The sequence below is a fragment of the Callithrix jacchus genome, chromosome 2, assembly GCF_049354715.1.
Source record: "Callithrix jacchus isolate 240 chromosome 2, calJac240_pri, whole genome shotgun sequence".
NCBI classification, from domain to species: Eukaryota; Metazoa; Chordata; class Mammalia; order Primates; family Cebidae; genus Callithrix; species Callithrix jacchus.
In genome coordinates this window covers 55,854,221-55,876,796 of record NC_133503.1, presented here as the reverse complement: position 1 = coordinate 55,876,796, position 22,576 = coordinate 55,854,221, and the positions used below count along the sequence as shown (strand labels likewise).

Genomic DNA, 22,576 nt, shown 5'->3' with positions numbered 1-22,576 from the left:
CACGTCCAGCTAATTTTTCATATTTGTAGTAGGATGGTGTTTCACCATGTTTGCCAGGCTGGTCTAAAACTCCTAACCTCAGGTGATCCACCTGCTTCAGCCTCCCAAAGTGCTGAGACTACAGGCATGAGCCACTGTGACCAACCTGGGTCCATACCTTTACATAGAGTCTTTTTTTCCATTACTTAGCTAGCCTCAGTGGTTCTCCTGGACATTAGATTTATGTACAAGGCTGTGCATATAAAACTATGGCTACTACATTTTTGTGGGTGATTTAAGGTTTTTTCAAGGGAGATTTTAAGAATTGACTTTTTGCCATATGGGCCAATTTTAAAAACTGACACATGCAGCTTTACCATATATCAATGTTCCTGGATCCCACAGGACCACGGACCCTGGGATGTGCTGTGTGGAGAGAACCTTGACAAAAAGAGTTTCCAGCATCTTCACCCACAGAAAGAAGGCAATTTTACTTCACTATCCACCACTGCACTGGGGTTAGTCATCTTCTTATGCTTCGTATAACGTCTATCACAATGCTGTCAAATCCTGTTTTTATTATACTTCCTGTACATTTCGTTTTAGTCCATCTGTTTCTTGTTACAACAAAAAATCCCCAGCCTGGGTAATTTATAGACAACAGAAATTAATTTTCTCATAGTCCTACAGGCTACAAAGTCCAAGATCACAGCAGGTTGAGTTGTCTGGTGAGGGCTGCTCTTTGATTCCGAGATGTTGCCTTGTTGCTGCATCCTCCAAGGGAGGAACACTATGTCCTCACATGGCAGAAGAGGCAGGAGGGGCTAAAAAGGCTGAACACTGCATGAAACCTCTGTTATAAGGGCATTAATCCCATTCATGTGGGAGGAGCCCTCAGAACCTCATCAATTCCTAAAGGCTCCACCTCTTAATACTATCACATAGGTCATAAAGTTTTAACACATGAATTCTGGAGGGGACATATTCAAACTAGGCACTCACTAACCCAAGTTTTGCTTAGATATGATGAAGAAGAAAGAAACTCTTTGTTACTTAGTAAACTCTTGGTAGCAGCAATGGAAATAAACCATGGCGACCAGGTGCAGTGGCTCATGCTTGTAATCCCAGCACTTTGGGAGGCCAAGGTGGGTGGATCACAAGGTCAGGGGTTCGAGACAAGCCTGGCCAACATGGTGAAATCCCATCTCTACTAAAAATTATGAAAATTAGCTGGACATGGTTGTGAATGCCTGTAATCCTAGCTACTCAGGAGGCTGAGACAGGAGAATTGCTCGAATGTGGGAAGTGGAGGTTGCAGGAGCTGAGATTGTGCCACTGCACTCCAGCCTGGGGGACAGAGCGAGACACTGTCTCAGGAAAGAAAGAAAGAATGAATGAAAGGAAGAAAGAAAAGGAAAGGAAAAGAAAAAAAGAAAGAGAGAGAGAAAGAGAGGCACACAAAAAATTATTAAGAATGCTAAGAAATAAGTGAAAGACTTCGGCTTATTAGCAGCCGAAGTCAACAATAAACATGGGAACTATATAGTCATCCAATAATATAAATACCCATGCACTAATGATTTAAAATTCATTTGTATCTCTTAATGAGCTACCACCTGAGGGTAATAAATCTTTCCAAAAATATTCTTCTCATATTTTTAAACCTAACTGCTGAGCTTTAACTCAGGGCTAAAACCAATCTACACATCTTGATGGTAGAAAACTTCAATTATTATCCCATCTGTGCTTGTCTTTTACTGGAGAGCGATGCTGCTTTTTATCTTCAGGACTCTGATGCTGCAAAATGGAAGCTGTGGCTTATGAGGTTGAGAAATACACCTTATTTATTGCACCAAGCAAGGAAGAAAACATGGCAGTCTGCTTAACTCATTCTTTCAAATGGTGGTTTTTGTCACTTTCTCTCTTCTTCCTCCCACTCCAACATGCAACAAGTGCATCTGTAAAATGTTTATCAATCTTAAAAGCCTCATTTACTTTGCAGACCATTTGGTATTTGCCTAGAGGCAGAATCATTGCTAATAAAAAACAGAATCATTCATGGAAATGGAAAGTCCCACACTCATAATTTAGGCCACTGCCACCGAAAACATCACGGTTAATAATTTACAGAGTGCTGCATCAAAAGGTTACACTTAGCTGCTGACAGAGATCACACAATCAGAGTAACAGTATTTGCTTATAGTTTCACATGGCAAAAAAGTTCTTTCAGCCTCCAAAACTGCATCTCCCGAAAAATTATCAGTATTTTTGATGAGGAACAAGTTTTTTTAAGATTAAGACTAACAGCGTAACACACCCAGAGCAATGACAGAGCACTGGGTACAGCCAGAGTTTCCAGAAGATGAATACGCGTGGATAGAACCATTAAGAAAAAAAAACATGTTTTTATAGCAACATTTTTTTTTTTTTTTTTTGCCAATAATATAGGAGTGAAAAAAAACAAAGGTTTTAAGAGCATATTAAAACATGTGCCTTTCTTAAGGCTACCTTCCCTCCATTATTCTCAAGTACTCAGCAGTTATTACTGTCTGTGGGAATGCCTCCTAACCCAGGTAGGAATCTTCTTACTATTAAAGGAACAAACTGAGCTACAGGGGACTCTGGCATTCATTTCTTTCTTATAATGCAATTTACGAAATAAGCAAGAAGCAGTCTCAGCACCTACTAGTCATTCTAGGCAGCTGGGATGTTCCTGAAATCAAAAATATTAGATGATGTTGAAATGCCATAGTGATGCTGATGAGAAGCCCAGAGGTTTAAAGGACTGGAAATGCTAATTTTGTCCTGCTAAAATGTTCTATCTGTACCACGTAGCTCAACACTTCGGAACTCTCATTAGCCTGTGAGTGGCATGAATCAAGGCATATGGGAGGTCAAAACTGCCGAGCAGGTCAGGATGAACCTTATTATCGTTAGTCCACGCTTAGTTCTTCCATGTGGTCTGTTCTTATTCCCTCATGGCCTCACACCCCATAGTTGCTTATGCCACCTCTCCACATAGTTGAATACTTAATATGTGCCTAATACAGATAATTAATAAATGTATAAGATCCTTTTAAAGAGATGTTTGTTGCTCCAAAAGCTTCTTATAGAAACTTTGAGCCAGAAAGATCCTAAGAAAACATCCATTCATTCAAATAACAATTTGCTTTCCTACCCTGTGACAGGAACTATTCTAGAAACTAAGAAGACAGTGGTAAGCAAAGACAATAATAATATTAATAAATGCTAATAATATATAATATTTTCAAATAGTATAGTGTTCTATATTCAGTGTACTATTCTATAAACTACATAAATTAACTCTTATAATCCCATAAGATTATGAAATAGTGCCATTATTATGCCCATTTTTCTTTCTTTTTGAGACAGAGTCTCACTCTGTCACCCAGGCCAAAGTGCAGGGGCATGATCTCAGCTCACTGCAACCTCTGCCTCCAGGGTTCAAGTGATTCGGTTGCCTGAGTATCCCAAGTAGCTGGGATTACAGGCATGTGCCACCATGCCTGGCTAATTTTTGTATTTTTAGTAGAGACAGGGTTTCACCACTTTGGCCAGACTGGTCTCAAACTCCTGACCTCAGATGATCTGCTTGCCTTAGTCTCCCAAAGTGCTGGGATTACAGGCGTGAGCCACTGCACCCAGCATTTTTCAGAGGAGTAAAATGAGGCACAGAAAATGTCAAATAACTTGTTCAAGGTTACAAGGCTAGTAAATGGCAGCACAAATATTCAAATTCAGGAAGTTGGTGCTCCAGATTCTGCTCCCAAATACCACTTAGTACCGCCCTTCTCCCTGTCTGCTGTCATGGAGATATATAGTAATAGTGGAAACAAAAACAGGTAAATATAAAAATATATAATTATATAGTATATATGTAATCTGATATGATATAATATGACAAGATAAAGCTACTGGGTCAGAGATATATTTTAGATGAGGCAGCCAGGGAAGGTCATCATGAGAAAATGCCATTGGAACACAGATCTGGAAAAAATGAGCTAGGTTTTGGTCCAGTGTGGTCATTTTCAAATTGTGGTCTGTGGAATCCCAGTAAAGGCCTCAGCCTCCTGTGGCTGGTGACACAGAGACTGGCTGGGTAGGACAACAGGTGCAAGACCATCTCCTGCACAACTACAGCAGCTCCCCTTCCAGTGGGTTTGGATTTTGGGGTTTAAAGTAAAGTTAGGCTTAAAAATATTTCGCAACTTAAAAAATAGCTACAGAAAACCATTGATTATATCCAACTTCTTTCACAGATAGATAGTTCACAGATAAACTGACAAAGAGAAGTAACTTGCTGAAGGGCTCACTTGTATGATGATCAGTAAGATAATGAGAAGAGAAGCCAGATTCCCTGACTTTGAATCTAGTGTACTTTCTGTAACACTGGGATGCTAGTTTTAACTATCATCCAGGACGTTTTAACCAAATCTCTAGAAAGTACAGATACAAGGTTTCATCCAACACACTTTCTCTTTCAAAACTCATAGCCAAACTCCAGGTTTAGTAAGAGCAAACTCCTGGGATGCTATGGCCTCCCCTAATATTCTATAAACCTGCCCTCATCTTAGCCTCCAATTCGAATTTATGTCTTTTTCCTGACATTAACCCATTATATCCTTTGGAATTATGTTACTATATGTATTTCTTTAATTTATTTCCAATCCTTTGTGGAAATGTGTTTGTGTATTAGTGAAAGGAATGTTTACAGTATGAGCTTGGCTGAATAAAAATTACTGAGATCCAGAAGCCTTCAAATAAGTGAGATTCTAATGATGGACCTCTCTGTACCATAACAGGCAATGAAGAAGAATTTGAGGAATCCTATCTGCCCAATGACCCTCAACTCATATAATTAGACATTCCCAGTGAAGTTTGAACACAATTCTATCAGAACTCTGACTTACATAATTAATAGCAGATCTGACCAAAGCCCTCAGTAACTCTTCTATTTCTAGCATAAGCTTCATTTAAGAAAGGAATGCACAATTTATCCCCAACAGCCATGTTAACTGTATGGAAACTAAAAGCCTTTGAATATCTATGTCTGTTTTCCTGAATAAACTGACAATAGTATTACATGTTGAACCATTCAAAGTTTGCATGTCTGTTTGAAAAAAAAGTAAGCAGTTGGTTCACATTATTGTCCACAATAAGTTATAACAGGAAAACAGACAGCTACATTTGGGGAACAGCAATTGGCTTCATAGTACATATGGGCTTATAAATGACCCTTCCAATTTTTAATAATATCCATAATTTATGTATAAGCAAAGAAATGCAAAGAGGCCTAATGCACCCTTCTGACTTAGTACAAATCACTTTTATTTACTCAGGCAATACTTCATGGTCCAGTTAACTTCTTAATTAAAGACAGCAAGATGTTCATGTTCCATGCAAGTGGCATGGAAAATACTGTTTTGTGTGCAGTATGTTCACTTGGGAGTTAGAGCTGCTTTGCTTACTGAGGAGAAGCCATCACAGCCTTGATTTGGTTTCTAAACTAACCAGAGACATGAATTTACTCCTTGCAACCAATTTATCAGTGGGGCCTATTCAACTGTGTGTGTGTTTGCTATCCCATGATAGTTCTGATTCTCTTTTTTTGCCTTATAAACAGCACACAAAATCCAAATCTTCACATCTTCTCATCTTTATCAGCCTCCTTCCCTAGCTTAAGTTGTTTAGTGGTTAGAGGACAAAAAGGAAGCATGTTTTAGGAGAATCAGGGTGGAGAGTGGCTTTAAAAGGCCATACTTCAGACTCCAGAAATTCTAAGACAACTACTACCTGCCACTGAACTTGCATATGATTTAAAAACCAAGAAGAACAAAACCAGAGGCATCACATGTCCTGATTACAAATTACATTACAAAGGTATAGAAATCAAAACAGTATGGTACTGACATAAAAACAGACATATAGATTGATAAAACAGAATAGAAAGCCCAGAAATAAACCCACATATATGGTCAACTAATTTTCAACAAAGTTATCACACGATGGGTAAAAGATAGTCTTTTCAATAAATGGTACAGAGAAAACTGGATATTCACATACACAAAAATGAAATTGAATCCTTATTTTATACTATATAACAAAAATCAACACAAAATTGGTAAAAGACTTAAACCTAAGACCAGAAACAGTAAAACTACTAGAGAAAAACACAGGAAAAAAGCTCTATGACATTGGTTTTTGAAATGACTTTTTTCTTATATGAGCCAAATACATAGGAATCAAAAGCAAAATTAAGCAAACAAGTAGGATTGCATCAAACTAAAACTTTTCCACACAATAAAAAAATCAACAAAATGAAAAGGCAATTTATGGAATGGAAGAACATATTTGCAAACTACCTTCTTGATAATGGATATAAAGAACTCATGCAACCCAAGAGCATAAAACCAAATAACCCATACTTAAAAACTGGCAAATAATCTAAATAAATATTTTTGCAAAGAAGACATAAAAATGGCCAATAGGCATATGAAAAGGTGTTCAATACCACTAGTCATTAGGGAAATGCAAATCAAAACCACAATGAGTTATGACCTCACCCCTTTTAGAATGGCTGTTATCAAAAAGATAAAAAATAACAAATGTTTGCAAGGATGCAGAGAAAAGAGAACCTTTATGTATTGTTGGTTGGAATGTAAATTGGTACAGCTATTATGGAAAACTGCATGGAAGTTCCTCAAAAAATTAAAACAGAACTACTATAGGATACAGCCATCCCACTTCTGAGTATATATCCAACAGAAAGAAAATCATTATCTCACAGAGATACCTGCATGTCAATGTTTATTGTAGCACTGTTTACAGTATGCAAGATACGAATTCAATCTAAGTGTCCAGTGACAGATGAATGAGCAAAGAAAGTGTGGTATATATACACAATGGAATACTATTTAGCCTTAAAAGAAGAAATCTTGTCATTTCTAACAACATGGATGAACCTGGAGAACATTAAGCTAAGCAAAATTAGCCAGTCACGGAAAGGCAAATACTGCATAATCTCACTTTTATGTAGAATCTTAAAAAGTCAAACTCAGCAACAGTGAGTAGAAGGGTAGTTAGCGAGGGTGGGAATGGGGGAGGTGAAATAAGATGTTCATCAAAGAGTACACACTTTCATTTATAACACGAATAAGTTCTGGAGACCTAATATACAACACAGTGACTAAATAATCATGTATTATATACCCCAAATTTGCTAAGAAAGTAGACCTTAGGTATTCTCACCACTTGTATAAAATAGTTATGTGAGGTGATGAATATAATATGTTAATTAGATTGATTATGCTAGTCATTTTATGAGGTGTATTAAAACATCATTAAGTTCGTACACCTTAAATATACACAATTTTTACCTGTCAATTATACCTCAATAAAGCAGGGGGAAAAAAACCCAAGCTAGAGGTCACGAACGAGAAACAAGAAGTAAGAAACAGTGAATTAGGAGTGAATATTAGTCCTATGATATCAACCTAGTTTCTTAACTCCTGAATGGTGAGATATATATATGTAAAATATGCATATACATGTGTACATATATGTGTATATATATAAAGACCTGACTTAACATCATGCATAGGTTCTTGGAAACTGCCACTTTAAGTGAAACAACATGTAACAAAAACATTCTTTTTCATACCAATGTTATAACAAAATGACTCTCAACAAAACAATGTTTCTCAAGGACCTAATATCTGCTTTTCTGCTTAAAGTTGCAGTTTCTAAGAACCTAATGAGGACATTAAATAAAAATGTATTGTACATTCACAACTGCATAAACCACGGATTGCACCTGCAAGGTACTTCAGAGGTCCATAGTATAATTAGTTAAGCAACTGGGTGTGACACAAGAGTGACTGGTGAGACTGCCAAACTGAAGAACAAGTGTCCCATATAAAGTATGAAGTTTACAAAACATGAGGCTGCCCCAAGCTGTACCCCATAAGAATATCAAACCACTCCGTCATATTTTTGTTCCTTCATAAGAATCAGAAAATGTAGATTTTTAAAAAATGTGAAATTCTTAGATTTTTAAATATCAGAAGCACACATATTAATAGTAAAAGAAAAATACTGTGTGAGACAAATAAGCTACGTCTGTGAGCTGGATTAGTTTATAACTTCTCTCACAAACTCACTTAATATTTTATAAGGCAGACCACTAAAATTACTTCACTTAACTCTTACAAGAAATATATTAAGTACAGAATATCATCCCAGTGATTAGATCATTGATCATTAAGCTCAGTTCTGCTGCATTATCCACTGTTATTTCCAGTTTCCTTTTCATAGGGCTTGTGAATCGTCTCACAAATTCAACACGTGTTTCAGTCAAAGTTATTCCTCATGACAGGGAAACTGCCATGTGTAACCACTTATCACACTAAACACGGCATCATGAAAAATTACCACTTAACAGTCAGTTTGGTCTCATGGGAGAATACCGCCATTCTGGATTTTAGTTCTAAATTTAGCGGGGTATAATTTGGTAAATCCCACTTAGTTTTTAAGCCTTAGTTTCCAACCAGTAGATGAAGTAACTGGTCTAATTAAATTATTGGGTGCTTTTAACCTTCAACCTAGATATGTCTTGGTCATTAGGGATGTTAGAATAAATCTCAAATGACATCATACTAAAATCACAATGGATTTAAAAAATCTCAGTCTTTATTAAATAAATAAATGAGAGATCCAAAACTAATAATTCATGTTGAAGATGACTGGCTCAGAGTTTCAAAAAGCATACAGATATTTTTCAACTTTGATAAATGTAGACAAACTTGGATACCCTCATGCTCCATTTTATATGTAGAATTTAGACTTTAATGAGAAACAACATTTACATAGACTTTTGTACACACTGGTGTCTGTGTCTGTGTGTGTGTGTGTGTGTGTGTGTGTGTGTGTGTGTGTTGGGGTGGGGTTGCCTTTTTTTAAATTCCGGGGTACGTGTACAGGATGTATAGGTTTGTTACATAGGTAAATGTGTGCCATGGTGATTTGCAGCACCTATCAACCCAACCCATCACCTAGGTATTATGCCCAGTATGCATTAACTATTTTTCCTGATGCTCTCCCTTCTGCTGCTGTCCCACCAACAGGCCCGGTGTATGTCGTTCCCCTCCCTGTGTCCATTGTTCTCTTGTTCAGCTCCTACTTGTGAGAACATGTGATGTTTGGTTTTCTTTCCTGTATTAGTTTGCCAAGGTTAATGGCTTCCAGTTCCATCCACATCCTTGCAGAGGACACTTTCTGATTCCTTTCTATGGCTGTATGGTATTCCATGGTGTATATGAACCACATTTTCTTTATCCAGACTATCATTGATGGGCATTTGGGTTGATTCCATGTCTTTGCTATTGTAAATGGTGCTGCAATGAACATACACATGCATGCATCTTTATAAATGAATAATTTAAATTCTTTTGGGTATACACCTGGTAATGAGATTGCTGGGACAAATGGTATTTTTAGTTTTAGGTCTTTGAGGAATCACCACACTGTATTCCATGATGGTTAAACTAATTTACATTCTCACCAACAGTGTAAAAGCCTATTTCTTCACAGTCTCACTAGCATCTATTTTTTTTCCTATTTCTCCAGTCTCACCAGCATCTATTTTTTTTTTTTAACTCAGCAAGGCTAGTTTATTTCCTGCAGGAAGAGTGCAACTTGCTGGCAGTCTTGCCACAAGAGCACACCTGAATGAAGGACACAGGGATACTTATAATTTTCATAACCTGATGCAATTGCCCTACTGCTGTGTCCAGTTTCCATTGGCTGGAATGGCACTTCACATTCTATATTTGACCCGATTAGCTAAAAACTTGGAAAATTTCTAAAGAGGTAAAGGCAGAGGAGAACAAAGGAAAAGAGAAATAACTTGAGGAATGCTTAGAGAAGTGATAACATTTCCAAATAAGGAAGGGGAATAAGCTATGACCTACAACTTGTCTGGGCTTGTTCAGGAATGTCAGGGGAAATATCTAGGCTACAGTGTTAGAACTAAGAACATGGATGCACTTATTTCTCTATTATGACTAACAGCTAATTTAAGATTTTTAGCAAAAACTTTAAAGTCAATTAACCTTTGAAGAAACTATTATTCATTCTTAATGAACTAAGAGGAAAGTTTTGGAGAGGAACCTTTTATTTATTCTTATTTCCTACAATTCCTCCCTTTTTCTATTCAAACTTACTTAACATGTCTTGACTCAGTTGTTCTGCTTGTTCTTATAAAAGAAGTAATCTATTGGAATAGGGTGGAGGAGGGGTTGGAAATATTTTAGAAAGAGTTGTGTCTACTAGCCTCTGCACAAGTCCTCAGATGCATGTTATGATACAATATCTAATGAGAAGAAGTATACTTATCACAGCTCCTAGCATCTACTGTTTCTTGACTTTTTAAATAATAGCCATTCTGACTGGCATGAAGTGTTACCTCACTGTGGTTTTGATTTGCATTTCTCTAATGATCAGTACTGTTGAGCTTTATAATATGTTTCTTGATGACATGTATGTCCTCTTTTGAGAAGTGTCTGTTCATGTCATTTGCCCACTTTATAATGTGGTTGTTTTTTTCTTGTAAATTTGTTTAAGTTCCTTATATACTCTGAATATTATGCCTCTCTCAGATGGATAGATTGCAATTTTTTTCTCCTATTCTGTAGGTTGTCTGTTTGCTCTGATAATAATTTGTTCAGCTGTACAGAAGCTCTTTAGTTTAATTAGGTCATATTCATCAATTTTTGCTTTTGTTGCAATTGCTTTTGGCATTTTCACATGAAGTATTTGCCCATGCCTATGTCCTGAATGGTATTGCCTACATTTTCTTCTAGAGTTTTTATGGTTTTGGGTTGTACATTTAAGTCTTTAATGTATCTTGAGTTGATTTTTGTATATGGAGTAAGGAAGGGGTCCAGTTTGGCTAGCATTTGGCTAGCCAGTTCTCCCAGCACCATTTATTAAATAGGGAATCCTTTCCCCATTGCTTATTCTTGTCAGGTTTGTCAAAGATCAGATGATTGTAGATGTGCAGTCTTATTTCTAAGTTCTCTATTCTGTTCCATTGTTCTATGTGTCTATTCTTGTACCAGTACAACGCTGTTTTGATTAGTGTAGCCTTGTAGTATAGTTAGAAGGTATGTAGTATGATGCTTCCAGCTTTGTTCTTTTTGCTTAGGATTGTCTTGGCAATTTGGACTCTTTTTTAGTTCCATATGAATTTTAAAATATTTTTCTCTAGTTCTGTGAATAATGTCAATAGCATTGGATCTATAAATTACTTGAGCAGTATGGCCATTTTCATGATATTGATTCTTCCTATCCAAGGGCATGGAATGTTTTTCCATGTGTTTGTGTCTTCTCTGATTTCCTCAAGCAGTGGTTTGTGGTTCTCCCTGAGGAGGTCCTTCCATTTTCTTGGTAGCTATATTCGTAGGTACTTTATTTTCTTTGCAGCTATTGTGAATGGAAGTTCATTCATGATTTGGCTCTCTGCTTTTCTGTTGTTGGCGTATAGGAATGCTCATGATCTTTTCCACATTGATTTTCTATCTCGAGACTTTCCTGAAGTTGCTTATCAGCTTAAGAAGCTTTTGAGCTGAGATGATAGGGTTTTCTAGATATAGGATCATGTCATCTGCAAACAAAGATAGTTTGGTTTCCTCTCTTCCTATTTGACTATGCCTTATTTCTTTCTCTTGCCTGACTGCCCTGGCCAGAACTTCCAATACTATGTTGAATAGGAATGGTGAGAGAGGGCATCCTTTTCCTGTTCCAGTTTTCAAGGGGAATGCTTCCAGCTTTTGCCCATTCAATATAATATTGGCTGAAGATTTGTTACAGATGGCTCCTGCTATTTTGAGGAAAGTTTCTTTAATACTTATTTTATTGAGAGTTTTTAACATGAAGGAATGTTGAATTTTATTGAAGGCCTTTCTGGGTCTACTGAGATAATCATGTGGTTTTAATCTTTAGTTTTGTTTATATAATTAGTTATGTTTATTGATTTTCATATGTTGAACCAGCCTTGCTTTCCAGAGATGAAACCAACTTGATTGTGGTGGATTAGCTTTTTGATGTGCTGCTGGATTTCTTTTGTCAGTGTTTTACTGAGGATTTTTGCACCGATGCTTATCAGGAATATTGGCCTGAAGTTTTCTTTTTTTTGTTGTTTGATTTCTCCCAGGTTTTGGTATTAGGATTATGCTGGCTTTATAAAATGAGCTAGGGAAGAATGCCTCCTTTTCAATTGTTTGGAACAGTTTCAGAAGAAGTGATACCAGTTCCTCTTTGTACTTTTGGTAGACAGAATTTGCTGTAAATCTGTCTGGTTTACGGCTTTGGGTTAGTAGGCTATTACTGCATCAATTTCAGAACTCGTAATTGGTCTATTCAGGGAGCCAACTTTTTCCTCATTCATCTGGGGAGAATGCATATGTCCAGGAATTTATCCATTTCTTCTAGATTTTCTAGTTTATCTGCATAGAGGTGTTTATATATTCTCTGATGGCTCTTTATATTTTTGTGGGGTCAGTGCTAATACTCCCTTTATCATTTTTTATTGTGTCTATTCGATTGTCTCCTATGACTCTAGCTAATTGTCTATTTTATTAACTTTTTTTAAAAAAAACAGCTCCTAGATTTGATTTTTTTGAATTTTTTTTTTGTGTTTCTATCTCCTTCAGTTCTGCTCTTTGGTTATTTCTTGTCTGCTAGCTTAGGGATTTGTTTGCTCTTTGTTCTCTAGTTATTTTTGATATGATGTTAAGATGTTAATTTGAGATCTTTCTAGGTTTCTGATGTGGACATTTAGTGTTCAAATTTCCCTCTAATACTGCTTTGACTGCATCCCAGAGATGCTGGTACATTGCCCCTTTGTTCTCATTAGTTTCAAAGAACTTGATATCTGCCTAAATTTCATTATTTACCCAGGAGTCATTCAGGAGCAGGTTATTCAATTTCCATGCAGTTGTGTGGTTTTTAGTGAGTTTCTTAATCTTGAGTTCTAATTTGATTAAGGTGTAGTCTGAGAGACTGTTAATGATTTCAGTTATTTTTGCATTTGCTGAGGAGTATTTTACTTCCAATCATAATTCAAATTTTATCAATTTTAGATCACTTTTACAGTGTCATGTGGTACCAAGAAGAAAGTATATTCTGTTGTTTGTGGATGGAGAGTTCTAGAGATTTCTATAAAGTCCACTCGATCCAGAGTTCAGTTTTTAATTGTTTGGAATAGTTTCAGAAGAAATGGTACCAGCTCTTCTTTGTACCTCTGGTAGATAGAAGTCAGCTGTCTGATGTGAAGTCGTAAATATCTATGTTAATTTTCTGTCTTGATGATATGTCTAATATTGACAATGGGTGTGAAAGTCTCACACTACTATTGTGTGGGAATCTAAATCTCCTTGTAGGTCTCTAAGAACCTGTTTTATGAATCTGGGTGCTCCTGTATTTGGGTGCATATATATTTAGGATAGTTTGATCCTCTTGTTGAATTGAACCCTTTGTCATTATGTAATGCCCTTCTTGGTCTTTTTTGCCTTCTGTTTTGTCAAAAACTAGGATTGCAACTCCTGATTTTCTCTGTTTTCCATTTGCTCGATAAATTTTCCTCCATCCCTTTATTTTGAGCCTTTGTGTGTCTTTGCATGTGAGATGGGTCTCTCGAATACAGCACACTGATGGTTCTTGACTCTATCCTGCATGCTATTCTATGTCTCTTAATTGGGGCAATTAGTCCATTTACATGTAAGGTTAATGTTGCTCTGTGTGAATTTGATCCTGTCATCATAATGCTAACTGGTTATTTTGCAGTCTTGTTGGTGTAGTTACTTCATAGTGCCATTGCTCTTTATACCTCCGTGTGTTTTTGTAGTGGCAGGTAACAGTTTTTCCTCTCCATAGTTAGTGCTCCCTTCAGGAGCTCTTGCAAGGCAGGTGTGGTGGTGACAAATTCAGACATTTGCTTGTCTGAAAAGGATTTTATTTCTCCCTCACTTATGAAGTTTAGTTTGGCCAGATATAAAATTCTGAGTTGGAAATTCTTTTAAGTTGTTGAAAATTGGCCCCCAATATCTTCTGGCTTACAAGGTTTCTACTGAGGGGTCTGCATGGGCTTGTTTTTGTAGGTGACCTAACCTTTCTTTTTGGTTGTGCTAAATATCTTCTTCATTTTGACTTTGGAAAATCTGATGATTATGTGTCTTGGAGTTGATCTTCTCATGGAATATCTTACTGGGCTTCTTTGGATTTCCTGAATTTGAATATTGGCCTGTCTTGCTAGGTTTGGGAAGTTCTCCAGGATGATATCCTGAATTATCTTTTCTAACTTGGTTCCATTCTCCCTGTCTCTTTCAGGTACCTCAATCATTTATAGATTCATTCGTTTTACATAATCCTATAATTCATAGCAGTTTTGTTCATTCCTTTTCACTTTTTTTCCTTTAATCTTGTCTGCCTGTCTTATTTCAGTAAGATAATATTCAAGCTGAGATTCTTTCTTCCACTTAGTCTATTTCATATACTTGTGGCTGCACTGTGAAGTTCTTGTGTTGATTTTCAGCTCCATCAGGTCAATTATGTTCCGCTCTAAACTGGTTACTCTGGTTAACAGCTTCTGTAATGTTTTATTATGGTTTTAGCTTTCTTGCACTGGGTTAGGACATTCTCCTTTAGGTCAAAGAAGTTCATTATTACTCACCTTCTTTTTTTGAGATGGACTCTCACTCTGTCACCCATGCAAGAGTGCAGTGATGTGATCTCAGCTCACTACAACCTCCACCTTTCAGGTTCAAGCAATTCTTCTGCCTCAGCTTTCCTGAGTAGCTGGGACTACTGGCATGTGCCACCACAGCTGGCTATTTTTGTATTTTTAGTGGAGACAAGTTTTGGTATATTGCCTAGAATGGTCTTGAACTCCTGACCTCAGGTGATCTGCCTGCCTTGGCCTCCCAAAACGCTGGGATTACAGGCATGAGCCACTGTGCCCTGCCCATTATTAATCAACTTCTTGAGCCTACTTATGTCAGTTCATCCATCTCAGCCTCAGCCCAGTTATGTGCCCGTGCTGGAGAGGTGTTGCAATCATTTGGAGGAGATGAGGCATTCTGGCTTTTTGAGTTTTCAGCTTTTTGCATCGATTCTTCCTCACCTTAGTGAGCTTAACTACCTTTGATCTTTGAGGCTGCTAACCTTTGGAAAGGGTTTTGTGGATTTTGTTGTTGTTGTTGCTTTCTGATTGTTTTTCTTTTAAGAGTTATGCCCCTCTTCCATACAGCTGTTGCAGTTTTTTGGGGGTCCACTCCAGACCCTGTTCACCTGGGTCCCTCTGGCACCTGGAGGTGTCACCAGTGGAGGCTGCAGAAGAGTACAGATGGCTCCCTGCTCCTTCCTCTGGGAGCTCTGTCCCAGAGAAGTAGTGACGTGAAGCTGGCTGAAATGCTTCTGCATAAAATATCTCTGGCAATCCGTCTTTGGAGGTGGTAGGGTCTCACCTGGTCAGGAGGCATGGGATCAGGGACTCCTCAATGAATCACTCTGTCTGCCCCTTGGCAGAGCAGGTGATCTGTGCTCAGGGGAATCCCCCTTATCCAGACTGCTTGGCCTCTTCAGAGCCAGCAGGCAGAAAAGACTAACTGCTTAGCCTGAAGACCACAGCTGACCCTCCCTCTGGGGGTTCATTCCCGGCTGATTGGAGTTCTGTCTGGCTAGAGTTGCAGAAATTCCTGCAGGGAGACTCTGCCTGGTGAGTAGGGATAGATCCAGGCCCTACCTAAAGAAGCAGTTTGGCCACAGTCTGCTACAGCTGCTATACTGCGTTGTGCAGAATTCTTTCCAGTCCTAACTGCCTAGGTTAAAAGGCACCAGTAGGGGAAAATGAATGGGGCACAATGATGGCAGCCACCCCTCCCCACTGGGAACTCGGTCATCTCAGGCAATTTCCAGTTTGCTGCTGCTGTCCACAACTCAAGCAGCTACAGAGAGTCTGTACAGCTCTGTGCTTGGGTCCCAAAACCCTGGTGGCAGGGGCTCACAAGGGTATCTCCTGATCCATGGTTGCACAAGTGGAAAAAACTTGGTTTCCTGGGCAGGGTAGCAAATCAGGCACCATCTCCTTTAGCTGAGGGTGCCCCACGTGGCTCCTGGGTGGCCCGTCACTCCACCCAGCTTATCCTCACTATCTGTGGGTCACACTAACCACCTAGTCAGTCTCAATTAGAGAACTTGGATACCTCAGCTGAAGGTGCAGGATTCACGCACCTTTTTCATTCTTCTGTGGGAGCTGCCAAAAATTTGTAGTTGTACTCAACTGCAGCTGCTTCTGATCGACCATCTTGGCCCCTCTGTGTGTTTTTTAATCTTTAAATATTTTATTTTGCTTTTGCTATGTTACAAAATGAGTGAAAATGCCATTACTGAATCAGAGTGTATTAACATTTTTAAAGTACTTGAAATATACTATCAAACTATTTTTTCAGAAAGACAGTGCCAAGAATGCTAGACCCAGCAAAAATTTTTAAGAAATATACTATCAAACTATTTTTAAGTAGTATATTTTTTAAGAAATATACTATTAAACTATTTTTTTTTTCAGAAAGACAGTGCCAAGAATGCTAGACCCAGCAAAAATTTTTAAGAATGAGAGAAAAGTCAGTCAAATTTTAGAAGAAGGTAGCTCAGTAAAGGAAACATTTTAAACTAAAAGCTACTGAATATAAAATGGGTTTTCTTTGAGAGTGGTAACACTGTCATTAAGAAAATATCCAAGCAGAGGATGTCAGACCATTTGGTTCATAGGAAGTTCAAACATCAGATGCGATTTGGACTAGATGATGATGTGAAAATCGGCATCATCATCATCATTGTCAGAAGGGATGAGGGTAGCAGTTACCATTTCTGGACACTTACTTCATGTCAAGTTCTGTATTAACAGTCAAAAAACATTATCTTACTTATGACAACACCTGATGTAGGTGTTAATATCTCAGTTGTAAGGTAAAAAAACAAGCATTTGAAACGTTAAACAATTGTTCAAAGATTGCTCTCACTGAGCAAATGGTAGCCCTAGTTGCCACCCATGTCCAACAAGACAGCACATGCTCAAAACCATGGTGTTACACTGCGTCTTGGTATAAGCAGTTTCTAAAATCCTTATTTGTATATGACTTTATAATTCTATATGCTGGTTTTCATACATGAGAATATCTTAAGATAGGTATAGTCAAGTTTTTTACAGGATAAAATATTTTAGAAGGTATGTAAATATTCTTTATATTTATATAATAATTTTCCACTTTATTCTCCTAATGTAAGTAAATTTTTTTGATCCATCCGAATTCTTTTTCTACTCTCTCCTTTCCTAAGTGTCTAAATTCAATACAGCAATGGGCTAGGGGCCCTATACCCACCCTCACATGTAGTTTCAGTTGAACATGGGGATAGTCATTATATAACTTTCCTATTGCTGTAGGTGTGGAACAATAATAGGTGCTTAATAAATGCTAATTTCCTTTCCTTTGCTAGTTCACACTAAGTTATGCAAAAGCATCATCTAATCTCAGCAGCATAAGACGCAAGGTGAAAATTCTCTCTGAAGAAGTAGGGGTGTGCCACTTTTGTTTAAGAATGAATGAATGAGTACTAAGGAGATCTTTACTCACAAAGTAGTAGTAAAGGTTTCTTAGCACTCATTCATTCATTCATGTATTCATTCTATCTACTCACAGTTCCTGCCAAAAATTTGTAGTTGTACTTAACAATTAAAAAGATATCCAATCACATTGAAATAAGCATTTAAATATAGCTTTATAGCATTAAATCCCTCAGCTTTACAAATTTCTGTGCTAATGCATTAAAGTGGTATTTCTAAGACACAATGCCTTTGGATGTCATGGTTGAATACATCATTTAGCATGTGTGCTTCTAAATCTGTTTTCTGGATGGCATGATACTTTACCACTTAGAAGTTGTACATCATGTGGCTGAAAGCTAGAATGTCCTGGGGCTTTCATTCAACTCCCAGATGGAAATCTTTATAAAGATGAACATTTCTCATTAATTTATCTTCCTAAGTGATTGCTATCACACTAATCAATTTGTAGTTACTTTACTAGGGTTACAACCTTCAGTAATGAAATCAGACTCACTATTGAACATTGTGTGGATTGCTTAACTAATCTCAATTCCTCTCAGATCAGTGAAACACAGAACCACAATGAAGTCAAGTGTTGCTTCATTAGTTGTCCTCACTTCGAGTGGCTGACTAATCTTGTTCAACTGGACACTGATCTCTTTTCAGCAGGAAAAGCAGAAGGTGATACCCCATAAAATGGAGGCAGCTGTGATCTACACAGAAATTATATTGCACATGATTCTGCAAAAGACAGTCCCCCAGAGGTAGTCTGCAGACAACAGTCAAATACAGCAGAAAACAACTAGTAAGCTGAAGCTAACAAAGTGGTGAAGGGAAAGGTGCTAAAAACCACATGTGAGGTTCATGTGAGCATCATGTAGGTTATGACTCAGTAAACATGGCACATCCTGCCTGCCAACTTCTAATTCCTCCCACCTTCTTTAATACCTCAGTTTTTTTTTCAGCTGGCAAAGACCCTGGTGCTCAAGGAGAGGCAAGCCCTAAGGACTGAATCACCATCTCAGAAATCCTTGCCTTTTCATGCCAACACACTTGATTTCAGTTTTTGCAGCATGTCAAAGAAAGACTAGTTGTTCCTTCAATGCCACACCTAATATGTTATTCTCTATTCCGTTCTCTGTGCTTTGATGTTATCCAGAAGGGAAATATTAAAGGTTGATGGCCTGAACTACTTCTAATAGCCCCCCTCAGAAAATCAAGACATAGCCCACTGCAGACAAAACAAAAAAAAAAACCATATTCTTCTTTAAGTTAGACATTAAATAGATGGTTTTTTAAAAGATCTTTAAAAACTGATAATATACTGTTAAAATTATTTAGATACTCTTACTATATAATGTCATTTATATAAAGTTCTAGGAAATGAACACGGGTGGCGAAGTAGGATGGATGTAGCAGGACAGGGGGATTATAATGGGGCAAGGAGAAATTCTCAAGGGTGATGGATACATTTGTTATCTTGATTCTGGTGGTTTCGTGTGCATAGACATATTTTATAACTTATCGGATTGTAACTTATCAGAAGTATACTTCAAGAAAGGTGTTAAAATTTTTAATGTAAGATATAAAAATAATATAGTCATGCTTTACTTGATGAAGATATATTACAAGAAATATGTCTTTGGGTGATTTTATCATTGTGTGAACATCATAGAGTGTCCACATACAAACCTAGATGGTATACCCTACTACACACCTAGGCTATATGGTATAGCCTATTCCTTTTAGGCTACAAACCTGTATGGCATGTTCCTGTACTGAATACTGTAGGCAATTGGAACACAGTGGGAAGTATCTGTCTATCTAAATGTAGAAAAAGTACAGTAAAATTATATATGGCGTTATAATCAGGAGACCATCACTGCCTCAGTACAGAACAGCATGCAAAGTATGGTTTTGTTAATAACTACATATGCATGGAAAATGTTTGATAAAACAGTAAAGTGTTAACAGTGCTTGCCTCTGCAGAATAGATTTAAGAGACATTTTCATTTTCAGTGATTCACTGGTTCAGTTTCTCAAACATCTACTGAGCATATACTATGTGCTAGGCACAGCAAGAGGTCTGAGGAATACAGTGGGGAAAATCCAGACAATCACCTGATCTTTCAAACATATAAACAAATAAAAATGTGAAAGAATGACAGTTATAAGGAATAAAAACCAATGTGCTGTTTATATACAGCTATTCTTCTAAAGACTGATTAAGTGAAAGAGGGTTTTCTAAATAGGTGACATCTGAGCTGATACGAAGATGATTAGAAGGAGTCCTCAGTGAAAATATCTATTTTATTATGTGTGGTTTTTTTTTTTTTTTTTTGAGATGGAGTTTTGCTTGTTACCCAGGCTGGAGTGCAATGGCACAATCTCGGCTCACCACAACCTCCACCTCCTGGGTTCAGGCAATTCTCCTGCCTCAGCCTCCTGAGTAGCTGGGATTACAGGCACGCGCCACCATGCCCAGTTAATTTTTTGTATTTTTAGTAGAGACGGGGTTTCACCATGTAGACCAGGATGGTCTCGATCTCTTGACCTCGTGATCCACCTGCCTCAGCCTCCCAAAGTGCTGGGATTACAGGCATGAGCCACCGCACCCGGCCCTATTTTATGTATTTTATAGGCCTTAGTGAGGACTTTAGATTTTATTTCAGAAGCAATAGGAAATCAATGGAAAATTCTTTGCAAAGAGGTGGACCGACTTGACATTTTGAAGACTACTTTAGCTATGATTTGGATAATGACTTATAAAAGAATAAGGCAACAGACAGTGAAGAGACGGTTGCAGTAGTGTAGATGAGAATGGACGGGGGCTTGACCTAGGGTGTGGTGTGCAAGCGTGATGCAGAAGAGTAGAGCTCCCATGACTTATGTATTTTGTTACATATGCCTATCTGTGTGTCTTTTTTCCTTCAGCTAGAAGATATTTATTTTGTTATTAGAAACATATTAGGCTATAAAACTTTAATATTTATTTTTTTAAAAAGTTATTCAAAACAATGGAAAATAGTGAATTTGAGGGCTCATTTTCTTTAAACAGTGATTTGAAAGCATTGCATATAACTCATATATTTTAATATTAAAGTAAGTAAATATACAAGTGAGTAATTATTACTTTTTAAGCTTATAAGCAGGTGTATCTCTCAATTAGGATCAGCAGTCTGTCAATTTCCAGATAGGCTGGCTAACACATTTGCTAGACATCCAATTCCTGCATATAGACTCAACAGATGCACCCAGTACCCTGTTTTCAAGTCTTCTAAAACACATTTCTCAATATCTTGACATGACTAATTCTATACCAAGGAATCTTATTTCAGGGTGTTTTACTCAACATATATTAACTATTCTCCTTATGTTCTTCAAATCTACTCCTTTGACCACATCCAGTCTAATAAGAGCATTTATATAATTTATGGAATTATTCCTAATAAAAATTAGAAGGGTCGGTGAATGACAACCCTGTGGCCTATTTTTGTATGAATTCCAAACCAAGAATGCTGTTTATGTTTTAAGAGCTGTAAAAAAGAAAATAAAAAAACCAAACTTTAAGATAAAACTAAAATATTTACTCTCTGGCCCTTTACGGAAAAGGTATGTCAACATCCATAGAAGGAAGTGACGAAACTGAACTCGTAAGTTACAAGTGTAATACAGGTAAGTTCAACTAGAAATAGCTCTATGACAACTAAACAAATTGCCAGGTTGGGAAAACAAGATACATATTAAGAGCAATGCATATAACAGGTATTTTTTAAATACTTAAAACTGTCTCTGTTCATGCCAAGGCAGAATTATCATCTGACTCTCCACATTACAGGGTCATCTTATTACTCCTTCTAGGGTATAGGTTTCTCAATGACAGTAAATATGTTCATAATACACTGCATACTTTAAGTACCCAAGCCAATGTGCTATAGGTTCCAGTTACATTTTATAAATAATCATTATATGGCTAAATTCACTTGCTATTTTTGATGGTTTTAACATCCTGGCTCTTTCTCTTTTACTAAGAACACAAGAAAATAAACTTAATTGCAATTTAGTAGTGGCTCCAGTTCAATACAATTCAAGACTTTGGATAACATTCAGATAAAATTAACCACTGCACCAAGTTGCTGAATTTCAATAATTATGCTAATCAGTGCACACAACGCAAGTAATGCTTTGGGGGAACTTTCACATTATGCCTTGCTCGCAGGTGAAGGGGGATCAATCCGAGGCAGAGCAAATGCATTAATAATCCTTTTCAACCAGCAAATTCTACCACCCTACTAAAAACCGAAAATAAAAACTAAACAAATGAAACCAACCAATCAAAAATCAAAACCACTAAAAAATACCCCACACAATTCGGATAACAGTGGTTAATAAAGGCAAGATATGTATGTAGGAATCACTGCTACAGCAATAAAAAGGGAAGAAGGAAGGAAAGAAGAAGCTTAGGAAGGAAATAATGGTTAACGGAGAAGGCTTGAAATCTTTGCCTTGCTACAAGTATGATGCTTTTGACATGAAACTTCTCCAAGCCTCAATTCTTTAATCTGTAAAATAGAGGCAACAATAGTCCCCACCCCAGTGGATAAATCTGTGAACCTACATTAGATAATGATACTGCATGCAAGGCAGAGCAATGTGCCTAGAACAGAGTATATACTCTGTCTTGATGATTTAAATACCATTTCAGAATGTAGCTACTGATATTGAATTCTTTTTCTCTTTTTTTTTTTTTTTTTTTTGAGATGGAGTCTCACTCTGTCACCCAGGCTGGAGTGCAGAGGCATGATCTCGGCTCACTACAGCCTCCACCTCCTGGGTTCAAGCAATTCTCCTGCCTCTGCCTCCCTGGTAGCTGAAACTACAGGTGCCCAGCACTACACTTGGCAAATTTTTATATTT

The 22,576-nt window shown here is 37.4% G+C and overlaps 1 protein-coding gene across 10 annotated transcripts in view; it reads right to left on the bottom strand.

Moving 5' to 3' along the window:
- Positions 1 to 22,576, bottom strand: part of SGCD (sarcoglycan delta) — a 1,112,169-nt gene that overhangs the window by 258,066 nt on the left and 831,527 nt on the right. The window lies entirely within an intron of this gene.